General features: G+C 37.2%; 1 pseudogene; it reads left to right on the forward strand.

The window, feature by feature from the left end:
- The first annotated feature begins 1,067 nt into the window (after positions 1 to 1,067).
- LOC105756751 (tigger transposable element-derived protein 1-like) lies at positions 1,068 to 4,388 on the forward strand (annotated as a pseudogene).
- Positions 4,389 to 10,321: the final 5,933 nt, after the last annotated feature.

The raw sequence follows: 10,321 nt of genomic DNA on the forward strand, positions 1-10,321 counted from the left end.
ATCTTTCTTTCCAGTAACTATTTGAGTTCTTCGACTCTGTGCTAACTTAACCTCGCAAAACTAGGAATCTCTTATCTCTGTGTTCTGGTCACCTTGGTTATTCTTTTTAGATTTAACCATTTGTTTTTGTAAGCTATGGCACCAGCTTGCTTCTCTTCACCTTTGAGAACCTTACTCAACAGCACATTTGGCTCACTAACCCACAGTACAAATGGATTTCTCTCTAGGACCACTCTCCTGGCTCTACTTCTTCCAGTCTTCCTAATGATTTTCATTCTAAAGCCCCAGTACAGCATATGAAGCAGATACATGCTATAGGAAAGATATAAAGCATCTACAAACACATAGCTAATTGATATCAATGGCTGCCTTTTAGCAGACAAAATATAATAATGACTGAACTTTGCTGGACCAGCTAACACTCAGCTAAATCTAACTACAAGTATCATAAGCCTTACCAACAACTACACTTTAAAATCTCCCTCATATTCACTCCCTCTCAGTGTATGTTGAAACTTTTCCAGATCAAGTGGCATCTACTTCTTATAAAAGAATGAGGAAAACACCACATCAAGGGATTCTGAATTCAAGACAATATTGAGACAGCTTTAGCAGTTCATAGTGACAGGTGCATGTGCCTGATGATTGCTTTCAACATAAATATCAGGTGAATTGAGCATCTTTATCAAAATCTAGTCATTCCATGCATATATCCCGAGAAATACACATCCTGTTGTAGTGGTGTTAGCAGTGGTGCTAAATGGTAGGATATTGATTATTCTGTAATTTCAGTTCTCTCTCATTCTTCAACTCGTAATTATATCACTCTCCAACCAAGTGCAATAATTTTTACTACAGGCATACCTTGCTTTATTGCACTTCACAGATGTTGCATTTTTTTAATAAATTGAAGCTTTGTGGCAACCCTGCATTGAGCAAGTCTATTGGTGCCATTTTTCCCACAGCATGTGCTCACTTCATTTCTCTGTGTCATATTTTGGTAATTCTTGCAATATTTCAAACTTTTTCATTATTATTGTACATCTTATGGTGATCTGTGATCAGTGATCTTTGATGTTACTATTGAAATTGTTTTGGGGCACAACAAACCATGCCCATATAAGATGGCGAACATAACTGATAAATGTGTGTGTTCGGACTGCTCCACTTACCGTCATTCCTCCGTCTCTCTCCCTCTCCTCGGCCTCCCTATTCCCTGAGAAATGACAATGAAATTAGGCCAATTAATAACTCTACAATGGCCTCTAAGTGTTCAAGTAAAAGGAAGAGTCACAAGTCTCTCACTTTAATCAAAAGCTAGAAATGATTAAGCTTAGTGAGGAAGGCATATGGAAAGCCAAGACAGGCCGAAAGATAGGTCTCTTGCGCCAAAGAGTTAGCCAAGTTGTGAATGCAAAGGGAAAGTTCTTGAAGGAAATTAAAAGTGATACCCGAGTGAACACATGAATGATAAGAAAGTGAAACAGCCTTGTTGCTGATACAGAGAAAGTTTTAGTGGTTTGGATAGAAGATCAAACCAGCCACAACATTCCCTTAAGCCAAAGCCTAATCCAGAGCAAGGCCCTAACTCTCTTCAATTCTGTGAAGGCTGAGAGAGGTGAGAAAGCTGCTGAAGAAAAGTTTGAAGCTAGCAGAGTTTGGTTCGTAAGGTTTAAGGAAAGAAGCTGTCTCCATAACATAAAAGTGCACAGTGAAGCAACAAGCGCTGCTGTAGAAGCTGCAGCAAGTTATCCAGAAGATCTAGCTAAGATAATTGATGAAGGTGGCCACATTAAACAACAGATTTTCAATGTAGATGAAACTGCTTCATATTGGAAGAAGATGCCATCTAAGACTTTGATAGCTAGAGAGAAGAAGTCAATGCCTAGCTTCAAAGCTTCAAAGGTACTAGATAAGAATTATCTTAGGTGAAGGGAAGGACAACACACAATACAGGGGAAGTCAGCACAACCAGATAGTAGATAAGAATTATCTTAGGTGAAGGGAAGGACAACACACAATACAGGGGAAGTAAGCACAACTGGACTAAACCGAAAGCTAAGAAGCTTCCTGAATACAACTAAACACTTCGAGGGACAGAGTAGCAGGGGCAGGTGTCTGGGGACCATGGTTTCAGGGGACAGCTGGGTCAACTGGCATAACAAAGTTTATTAAGAAAATGTTCTGCATCCCACCTTTGGTGAGTGGCATCTGGGGTCTTAAAAGCCAGTAAGTGGCCATCTAAGACGCATCATTGGTCCCAACCCACCTGGAGCAAAGAAGAATGAAGAACACCAAAGACACAAGGAAAATATTAGCCCAAGAGACAGAAAGGGCCACGTAAACCAGAGATTCCATCAGCCTGAGACCAGAAGAACTAGATGGTGCCAGGCTACCACCAATGACCGCCCTGACAGGGAACACAACAGAGAGTCCCTGATGGAGCAAGAGAAAAGTGGGGCACAGAACTCAAATTCTAGTAAAAAAACCAGACTTAATGGTCTGACTGAGACTGGAGGGGCCCTAGAAGACATGGCTACCAGACTCTCTGTTATCCCAGAACTGAAACCATTCCCGAAGCCAACTTTTCAAAGATTAGGCTGAACTATGGGACATAAAATGAAGAAGAGTGCTTCTTAGCTCAAGTAGATACATGAGACTAAAAGGGAAGCTCCTGTCCAGAGGCAAGAAGAGAAGGCAAAAAGGGACAAGAGCTGGTTGAATGGACACAGGAAATTGGGGGTGGAAAGAAGTAGTGTGTTGTCATGTTATAGGGAGAGCAGCTAGGGTCACATAGCAATGTGTGTATAAATTTTTCCATGAGAAACAGACTTGAACTGCAAACTTTCACTTAAAGCACAATTTAAAAAAAAGCCTCAAAGGACAGGCTGACTCTCTTGTTAGGGGCTAAAGCAGCTGGTGACTTTAAGTTGAAGCCAATGCTCATTTACCATTCTGAAAATCCTAGGGCCCTTAAGAATTATGCTAGATCTACTCTGCCTGTGCTCTATAAATGGAACAACAAAGCCTAGATGACAGCACATCTGTTTACAACATGGTTTACTGAATATTTTAAGCCCACTGTTGAGACCTACTGCTCAGAAAAAAGATTTCTTTAAAAATATTACTGCTCATTGACAATGCACCTGGTCACCCAAGAGCTCAACAGAGATGCACAAGAAGATTAATGTCGTTTTCATGCCCACTAACACAACATCCATTCTGCAGCCCATGGGTCAAGGAGTAATTTCAACTTCCAAGTCTTAATATTTAAGAAGTACATTTCATAAGGCTATAGCTGCCATATGTAGTGATTCCTCTGATGGATCTGGGAAAAGTAAATCGAAAACCTTCTGAAAAGGATTCACCATTCTAGATGCCATTAAGAACATTTGTGATTTATGGGAGGAGGTCAAAATAGCAACATTAACAGGAGGTTGGATGAAGCTGACTCCAACTCTCATGGATGATTTTGAGGGGTTCAAGACTTCAGCGGAGGAAGTAACTGAAGATTTGGTGGAAATAGCAGGAGAACTAGAATTAGAAGTGGAGTCTGAAGATGCGACTGAATTGCTGCAATCTCATGATAAAACTGAACGGATAAGGAGTTGTTTCTTATGGATGAGCAAAGAAAGTGGGTTCTTGAGACGGACCCTACTCCTGGTGAAGATGCTGTAAACATTGTGGAAATGACAATACCTTTACAGAATTACAGAATATTACATAAACTTAGTTGATGAAGCAGAGGCAGAGTTTGAGAGGACTGACTCCAGTTTTGAAAGAAGTATTTTACTGTGAGTAAAATGCTATCAAACCACATCGCATGTTACAGAGAAATCTTTCATGAAAGGAAGAGTCAATCAACACGGCAAACTTCATTGTTGTCTTATTTTAAGAAATTGCCACCGCCTCCCAAACTTCAGCAACTGCCACCCTGCTCAGTCAGCAGCCATCAACATCGAGGCAAAACCCTCCACCAGCATAAAGATTATGACTCACTGAAGGCTCAAATGATGGTTATCATTATTTAGTAATAAAGTGTTTTTTAATTAAGGTATGTACATTTTTTTTAGACATAATACTATTGCACACTTAATAGACTACAGTATAGTGTGAACATAACTTTTATATGCACTGGGAAACCAAAAAAATTGTGTGACTGGCTTTATTGCAATATTTGCTTTATTGTGGTGGTCTGGAACCAAACCCGCAATATCTCCAAGGTAAGCCTGTTCTTTTTTTATACCATATAATCCTAATTGTGACTGGATTCCTGATGTGCTTTCCTTTTTCTTGTTAAGGTAACAGTCAGTAAACTTAGTAACCATAGCTACACACCTGGCTCTGGGCTTGATTCTTCAGTTTCTGGATATCTTATCTTTCTCTGATATCGAGTAAATAACTATTCTGTCTGCCTATATTTAGCTTCTAATGCCTACCTGAGGACATGTATAGGTTCTAGTTCACCTTCTTCCACTTCTTAATATCTCACAACTACTTTTGGTTTCTCCCTAACAAAATTTTGACCACCCATGCTTTTTATCTATTATACAGTTATAGGACTAGATATGTGTAATTTCTCTGTGAATAAAATAGACAAAGTGTTAAAAGATATAGCATATTTGCAAGATGAATAAATTAAAATGGTAAAGATATTAAAATAAAAGTGTGACTCAGCAAGTATCGAATAGGAATTTAAATATTTTAGTAAGGAATTCTTTTTGAATGTTGAAAATATGGAATGGAAACAATAAAGTAAATTGATCAATTCAGATATAAAATACTTCCAGAAGTGCAGCAAATATATTTTTTGGATACGTATTCATAAATCAAGTAGTAAGTTTAAAGTCTACTTGAATGACTTTAGCCACAGAGGAGAGCTTTAAAACTGTATCTATATTGCTTGTGTGGATGACATTTAAGGTTATCCAAAATCTCCTTGATGAATCAAAACCAATGATTTTCAGTGCTAGTTTTGCATCTCATTCAGCCTTAAAGAACCTTTCAGCACTGAAACCACATCATCTTGAACACATATATTCAGCAGAGCTTCTAAGATGGTAAGAAAGGTTGTTAAGGATGTGTTAAGCCTCTTACAGTGCTGTATTATTGCTTTAAGGGGAGAGTAAACATCAGTCTCATCTACAGAAAAACTCTTAGGATAATATTGACAGGAATTTAAAAAGCTTTCAAGATTTTCTTAGAGCGACTCCATGCTTAAAGGCAAAACTGTCCATTAGCCATTCTTACAATAACTCCTAAACACACTGATCATCTATATGATGGTATTATTGGCAATGAGTTAAAAGTATCAGTTATTCTCACCACATCCATCATGGAAGTGAATTATTATTCATTCCTTATTGAATGAGCAGAATATTCATTTAGATAACAGGTTAAAGACATATTTTTGGAATTTTTTATTTGGTCCCTTGTGGTCAAATCAGCCATTAGGTCTTAGGCTTGGAAGTTTTAACTGTGACTTATAACTGTGTCTATGTTCCATGAGGTCAGGGTGCATGCCTTCTTTGCTCATCTCTATGCCTTTAGTGTTTAGCACAGTGCTTGGCACATACAAGGCACTCAATGAATAATTGTTGGATGAATGAATGAATGAATGAAGAGACATGTTACCAGCCACAATGATTAACTGAAAGAGATTTCATGACTCATGTAGCTTTTAATTTAGGTGACAAAATTTCAAAGTTTAAATACTTATAACTAAAAACCAAAAAGGGGCAGAAAGAGATTGTACTTCTGTCTAAGGCTCTGTTTTCTTCCCAGATAACTACTACTAATCTTTCGAGACCTCTCCCACGTATCTTCCTCTCCAGAAATCCTTCTTTGACAACTTCTCCAGGCTAAGCTAAGAGCTCACCTGCTATGTAAATATAGTTAATAGTATATAAGAGAAATAAAAATCAGTGTGGTATTATTTGAAAAGAGAGAGAGTGGTACAAGCTGAAGCTGGAGAGATAGGATAGGAAGAGGTCAGGTCACAGAAGGCCTTATCTCCATTCCAAGGAACTTGAAGATGATTCCATTGAAGAAATTTAGCAAGTAGTGGCATTGCCATATTTTAATTCAAGATGAATCATTTGGGGAAATGTTAAAGGGTGGATGGGGAGATCAGATTGGTGACAGAGATTATTTCAACAGTCTAGATAAGAGATGATAAGGGCTTGAACAGAATAGGGTTGACAAGAGAGAACAGATTAAATAATTATTTAACTAATTTAAAATCCATTGCCATCGAGTTGATTCCAACTCATAGTGACCTTATAGCGACCCTATAGGACAGGGTAGAACTGCCCCATAGGGTTTCCAAGGCTGTAATCTTTATGGAATCAGATTGGCATATCTTTCTCCCACAGAGTGGCTGGTGGGTTCAAATCATCAACCTTTCAGTTAGAAGATGAGCGCTTAATCGCTGCTCCACCAAACCACAATCAAACCAAACCCATTATAGTTCAGTGGATTCCGACTAACAGTGCCACCAGGATGCCTTAAATAACTATAGGTAGTCTCTGATCGACTTAATGACATGTTCAAGTTACGACAAACTATACTTAACAATCGTCCTTTTTTTATTTAGTAAATCTTATTATTAGTAATATGTACCACATACAATGTTGCAGCACGTAATTTGCTGATGTTACCATTCTTAAATGTTCAATTTTATGATTTACTGTTCAAAACACTGCAGTATAGATTTAGTTTTCAGAACTAAATCAGGGGCTTCAGTTGCTTGTAAACACAGACCCAAATGTTGACTGCTTTGATAAAGTCAACAGGCAGATTTGGGAAGCAGTGCGATGTTATCGCAAAATATATGAATAAAAATAGAAAAGGACCATACAGAGAACTCTCATAATTTTCTGACTGGAAATGCCATACTTATCCTGAGGGATAACCCAGAACCTTCCATAAGCAGAGTTACTACCACAACTGCCAAAATGCCAACATTGTCCAATTCTCCTTCATTGTTGGAGTAAATTTGTATGATTTGTGTATTGTTTTATGTATGCATGCATGTATTAAAATATATCTGTAATGTATATGTATGTCCAAAGACAAATAAAGATCAGATTTATAAAGATACTGATAATAAAAGGCAATAATAGTGAAAACTTAAAAAAAAAAATGACCTATTCGACTTACATCAGAACTGATTTGCAACTGAGTCATCAGAATGGTACCCTGTAAGTTGGGGACTACCTGTATTTAGGGGGCAAACTCAGGAGGATTTGTTAATAGTTTAGATCTAGAAAGAAGAGTCATTCTCATTCATTAATTCAGGTATTTATTGACTACCTTTTATATTCCAGGTACTGTGCTAGGCACTAGAGACAGAATGGTGAACAAGCACTCTCCCTGTCCTCAAGGGGCTTACAGTCTAGTGGTAAAGATTATAGTGTTGAGTCAAGCAAAGAGGTGAGGTCTTGATGAGTTCTAGGTTTCTGGCTTGCACTACTCGATAGATGATAGTGTCATTAACTGAGAAAGAGGAAACAAGAGGAGCAAGTAGGGAAACAAGATATGAAACATTAGGAAATCAATTGTAAGTCAACATATAAGCAATATGTAACATAATACAAACTGTAATGATATAAATTTTATTGCATTAAAATTAGAGTTTAAGACTCAATGATCTTCTAAAACCAAGCTTCTATGAGTCTGATTTTTATTTCAGGAAAACTCAGAAAACAAAGCTTCAAATTAACAGAAAAAAGAAACACTAGAAAATGTTTCAGTCTTGAAAAGGACTCCTTTAATTTATTAAATAGGATAATTACTAGGGAGGTTATTTTAAATACTGAGCTGCCTCTAGTGAATTCAAAATATGATTTGTCCTGCTAATTTTAGAGTTTCACACCTATCTTCATAAATTCAACCTTCCCTTACCTACTGCTAAGTACAATTGTTGAGAGAGCACAGAGCAAGTAGATGATTAAAATAAAATGCATTGAACACGACTGAGGGTATGGAAAGTGAGAATAAGTTAAAAACTAAAAAGAAAAATAAATTGGCTAGGAACCAAGAGTTCATATTGGTAAACAACAAGGGGGGAAGTGGGATGGTCTTGATGTAGCCCACTGAGGGCTTTGAAGAGTATACTGAGAATTCAGATTTGATATGAAAGAAGACATTTCTATAGAGTTAGCAAGAGAATGACTTAAATATGATGTCTGAAAAACCATCATGGCAGTTGTTACAGAGGATGGAATAGAATTAGGAAGACTGGAGGCAGGACACCAATGCTGTGATATTGGCACTTGGGTGAAAGGATCATGAAGCGACTGGACAGTGCAGCAGGAAGCAGGGATGATGACTTAACCTACATAGGAAGTATAGTCTAGAAAAATGGGTAAGAAGGGAGTAACATGTTCCAGAAGTGTGCTTACATTTGATAGGGGCCCTGGGAAGTTATTTGGAAAATGTCACGTTTGGGAGATGTTCCACCACAAAGAAGGCATAGCAAAATCCTGTGATGCTGAATTTATCATGAGTTGCTTCAAAGAGTTCAGCCCTAAGAAGCAGCATACCTGAAGTAAAAGGAAGAACAAATGATAAATCTTAGATCTGAAAGTACTATGAGAGTACAAAATACTTAGTAAGGTTATCTGGAATGACATCACATTAGCTGCAGAAGTGTTGAATAGTCATCAGAAAACTATGATTGCATTATTTATACATAATCATTTGTTGCGTCAACAAATGCTAGGTTATCTAGATTACTAACAGAGGAAATGGGAACAAAAACATAAAATATGCCCTACAAATGATAATATACTTCCATGGCAAAATGTCAAGACACTGCAGTTTATGAGGTTAAGTTAAGCCAAGTTTCCATTCAGTTCAATCATGCTTCTTGAGAAAACAAATGGGCATCTGGCACAAACCATTTTAGAAATCTGTAGAATGTCAACTTAAATAAGATGTTGGTGCTCTGAGTTAGAATTAACTATAGTCCGAAAAACACAGTTTTAATGATCTCAATGATACAGAAGAAAATGTAGATGATTTATAAAGTATCTACATGGCTTCTAGTCAGCTTTTTCAGAGCAACAGCAAATAAAACCATGTTGACATTAGCTGTGATAGTACATAAACAAGGCAGAAGTGAAACAGTTCTGCTGGCCTCAGCCCAGAGGGATTCTGTGTTGGCCAGATTTATAAGGTGCATGACAGATGGCAAGATAAAAATGTTTTTATATTTTCTAAAATACTAGTATAATCATATAAAAATATATGTTGTACCAACAAGTAGAAAAAATACCTGCTTTACAAATATGTTTACATAGATTGCACTTAGTATCCAGAGTGTGACATGCAGCTCTATTAAAATGAAAGGACCCTAAGTAACTTAATAAATTCAAGACATGAAACAGAAAAATGCTCTCCAGTGGCTATGGACAAATATGTAATATTCATTCACCCCACTGGGTGCTTGGTGTTATATCAAAAAGTTTTCATACAGATACTTTTTCTCAAAATTCTTTAAACTAAATGAAGATATAAATATAGTAAAAATTTAATAATTACAAGCATACACAAAGGGGTTGTATCAGGTTGTGCTGTAGGCTAGAGCAGTGGCTACTAAATGTCAAGGCTGGGCTGGCTGCATAATCGTGTGGGAAGCATTCCAAAAGTCCAGACATCTTGGCCCTCTTCCAGCCTTAACAGGTCTGAGGTGGAGCCTGGTGATCTGTAATTTTTTAAATCACCAGTTCATTTTATGTTCAGCCATGTCTGGGTAACACAAGAGTAGAAAATAGTCTGGGTAAATCAATGGGGACTTATTAGAAGATGTGGGTCTTGAGCAGTAAGTGGTTCATTCACATAATATTCTATCAAACGATATTTACTGAGTAGCAACTATGTGCCAGGTACTAGAAATATAAAACTAAAAGTGAACCAACTCTTAGGGCAGTGTGATAATTCAAGTGAAAGAGGTATACACAAAACACCCAGGGAGCTCATGAGAGGAACATTTTATCAAGCAGGATGTTCAGAACGATTTCCTGAAGGAAGTGAGCCTACAGTTGAAGCTTGAAAGATTGAGAAAAGGTTTTAGAGAAAAGAGAGAAGGTCAATAGAACAGCAAGTGTGAAGATAGCTATGGTGAAGAGAAAGCTTAGAGGCAAGGACATTTTTGAAAAGTTTCCTAATTATTCAAAAGTTTAAATATACAAATGATTTAACAATTACTCAGGTACATTTCCAAAACGGAATTAAATCTACTTTCCTTATAGAGGTGTTACTCTAATATGTGAATGCTATTTTTGTCTTTCCTATTTGTTGGAAACTATGGTGAAGT

The sequence above is a fragment of the Trichechus manatus genome, unplaced genomic scaffold (assembly GCF_000243295.1).
Source record: "Trichechus manatus latirostris isolate Lorelei unplaced genomic scaffold, TriManLat1.0 scaffold00148, whole genome shotgun sequence".
NCBI lineage: Eukaryota > Metazoa > Chordata > Mammalia > Sirenia > Trichechidae > Trichechus > Trichechus manatus.